The sequence below is a fragment of the Macadamia integrifolia genome, chromosome 9 (assembly GCF_013358625.1).
Source record: "Macadamia integrifolia cultivar HAES 741 chromosome 9, SCU_Mint_v3, whole genome shotgun sequence".
Classification (NCBI taxonomy): Eukaryota; Viridiplantae; Streptophyta; class Magnoliopsida; order Proteales; family Proteaceae; genus Macadamia; species Macadamia integrifolia.
Genome location: NC_056565.1, coordinates 7,834,926 through 7,838,233, shown reverse-complemented (window position 1 = coordinate 7,838,233; position 3,308 = coordinate 7,834,926). Strand labels below are relative to the sequence as shown.

Sequence of the window (3,308 nt, the reverse complement as noted above, 5' to 3'; positions counted from 1 at the left end):
AAAAAAAAAAAAAAAAAAGAGCTGCAGAGTAAGCCATAATACTATATCCAGCAGTACCATCTAAGTCTTGTTCACATAAGCAGAGAGTTAGTGCAGTGGCTGAAATTGAAGAACCCAATGGGGAAGATGAGTAAGCTCTTTATCCATACCCCTTGGAGGACGATGATGACGATGGTAGGTATGACAATGACTAGGAAGATACTAATGATGATGGCACTTATGGCATTAATGTGATTAGTAATGTCTTGGTGGCTGAAACTATGGAAGAAGACTCCACTGAAGGATTCTACACTGAAGAGAGCTTAGTAAACAAGACTAAAGCATTAGAAGATGAGGTAGCGATTGAAATCACTCCACAACAAAACTTTGGGATTCATGATGGAAAGGAAGAGCTTGTTTCTCCTATCCTTGATGAGAAGGTTACCAACGTTGATGATTCTGTACATACAACATTTATAGTTGGTATTGATTCAGAGGTCGAACATACAAATTTTGTTATGCCATCATGGTTATTCGAAGAGAAATCTCCACGCCTTGAAGACTATTCCACAAATTTACAAGCAACCAGAATTTTGTTTGGAGATAGTCAAAGTTGCTAGTCATATGTTGTTGCCCCCCATCACTGCAAAATTCGAGGATGATTTTTTTCAAGATGGGGAGAATTGATGCAGATTAATCACCAAAAGAGACTTATTTTATTAGGAATAAGCCTAGGGTTGGGTTCCATACATGTTGGGCCTTTGATCCCATGTGTTTTGATTGTATTGGGCCACTTTTATGGGTCTAAAAGAGGGGCTCTAAGATTGAGTATGTGATTGCTAGTTTGTTCATTAGTTTCTTTTTTAGATGGGGTTATTTAGTTTCTAATTTCGATACCTAATTAGTTTCTAATTTCTTATTTCCTAGTTTCTATTTTTAATTTTAGTAACTAGAGGTCTTGGGTTTATTTAGTTTTCTATTTTAGTTTTTGGATACTAAAGGTAGTTTTTATTTCTTGTAATCACACCACCATTATTATAAGTAAAGGAGAGGGCTCCCATTAAGCCCCATGAATTTTATGAACAAAAAAGATGCTGCTGCGTTTTCTCCTCTGGAGTGTTTCTTTGTGTTTGATCAAAGAAGAAGGGTTTGGTGTTTGATCCAAGCGACTCCTTGTAGCGTGAAGTCTAGGAGGGTTGTGAGTGTGTTTTCTTCTTTTCTTTCAAGCCTATATTCAAATTACTACTACTACTATACTACAACCAGGTATTTATTGTTTAAAGTTTTCTGCCAAAATTCTCTGTAGAAGTACCATCGGCCCTGTCTGCTGTATCTGCTAGAAGTTTCTGTTAAGGATGAAATTCTGGTCGATTTTTCTCCTAGTCCCCACTAAAGATTGATCCATATATGGGCTGGTTCTGTGTAGCCATTAGTGAGATATTCAAAATCTCCATCTTTTTGCTCTGTAGTGACTTTTTTTGGATAGGAACCAGAATCGATAGGTCTGGTTTGACTTCCCTATTCCTGTGAGCTTTTGTTATTGACTATGGCTTGTTAATGTCATACACCTATTGTTGGTTAGTCCTATTTGTGGGTATAATCTCTACTTTATGAAATTCCAGATTCTGGGTTTGAAATTTCTGGTTTACAAGGACTGCTGGACTCTTATTTCTGGACTGTTGTTTGTTGTCTGATGTTGGGTGATTATTGATTGTTCTTTGGTTTAAAAGCTCTTGTTGTTTGGGCCTAGTTTGAGCTTTCAAATCTAGTCCTACATTACCAGATTTGCCCGAGTTTGCTTTAAATTGGGCCTTTGGCCTTCGTACTAATTATTTGTTCCTTGATGTAGTGCAACTCTCTAGGGTCGAAATCAAGGTTGCTGCTGCTGAGAGGCAGGCTAAGGCCAAGCAGGATTGGCTACTGAGGTAGCAGGAGAAGGAGAAGGAGAAGGAGAAGGAGAAAGAGAAAGGGAAGGCTCCAGCTTTCGAACCCCCTACAAAGAAGAGGGATATGGTAGAGGATCTGACCCTGGAGGCTGTTCAAGCACTTACTGCTTCTAGGTGGGGTGTGCTTATCTCATCCAAAGTTCCTGATGAGGATGACTTCCGATGCCTAGGTATATCTCGGGGCCGAACTGAAGCTGGCTTTATCCGCAGGTGGTCTGTCAAGGAGGAAAACACCTATGTCGTTAGACATGTTGCCTTAGAGCTTGTGTAGAAGGGCAGGCTTCTGAGGGATATTGTCGATGCTCAGGAGCAGAGTACTTAGGCTATGATCACAAGCGCGTGTATCTTCATGGCGGGGGTAAATTATCGTCCTTAGCTCGTTTTACCTTTTTCTTTTGTTTCATGTCTTTGTTCTAAGTGTTGGTTAGTCTTGCAGGCCAACAACCAGGTCACCCACTCACCATCCGAGCCGGGGGCTTTGGCCTGAAGCCTTGAGAAGTCCGAACACAAATGCGAACAGTCCACCCTTGGCAACTAGTGGACCATTCTTCTTGAGAAGGTAGAGCATCTAGAGGTTGAGCGTGACCAAACCGCCAGGAGTATGAGAGCAAGCTTTCGGAGCTGAACGGATGGGAGTTAGGAAGTACAAGGGCATGGATGCCTTCAGGAAGGAGGTGACTTGCGCAACGGCCCCGGGGATACATCATGGGTGCTACCGAGGTCTGAGACTGGATACTCAAACATCACTCGGGGTTCTCCTTTGTGGGGAGTGGTCTCATCTTTGAGGAAGAGGAAGGTGAGAAAGCCCCGACTGTTATCGAGGTGGCTGAGATTGCCAAAGGCAGTGAGGACGACGGTGTTCAATAGACCCATGAAGTCCCTCTCACCCTCGACCACGACAGTTTCGACCGAGACATCCTTGTTCGTGCCAACGATGAGGTCCTTTTTCCTATCGAGGTTCAGTGAGGGTTGTTTTTTCTTTTGGCCTTCATGCTCTTTTGATGTGACTTTGGCCTTTGGGCCTTTTTTTTATGTAACTTCGGCCTTCGGGCCTTTGTATGTATTTTCCTTGTCAAGGCTTCGTTTTTAATAAATCTTTTTTGCTTCTCTTGCTTCTTTGTTGTCTTTGTTTTATGACTAAATTGTCGCCCGAACACCAAGGGGAAACACTCAGTATTTTTTACAAGTTGACTTAGTATCTTTCCCGGTTGGTCTTTATCCTTAGGAAAGATTTGCGTGAAGCCCGAAGGGTTATACGTGGTTGGTATTTGTGCCTTAGACAAGGGGTGCCTGTCGTTAGGTTAGGCCTATGCATAGGTTTTGTCTCAGTTAGGTTGGGTCGGTTCTGGCTCTGAACTTTAAGTTGAGGGAAGCGTCATCGAT

The 3,308-nt window shown here is 42.3% G+C and overlaps 1 long non-coding RNA gene across 5 annotated transcripts in view; it reads left to right on the top strand.

Moving 5' to 3' along the window:
• Positions 1–3,039, top strand: part of LOC122089121 — a 27,790-nt gene extending 24,751 nt beyond the window's left edge. For all 5 annotated transcript variants that reach the window (XR_006143237.1, XR_006143234.1, XR_006143235.1 and 2 more), the window contains 2 exons: positions 1,829–2,283; positions 2,362–3,039. This is a non-coding gene — a long non-coding RNA (uncharacterized LOC122089121). The remainder of the gene's footprint in view (positions 1–1,828; positions 2,284–2,361) is intronic.
• Positions 3,040–3,308: the final 269 nt, after the last annotated feature.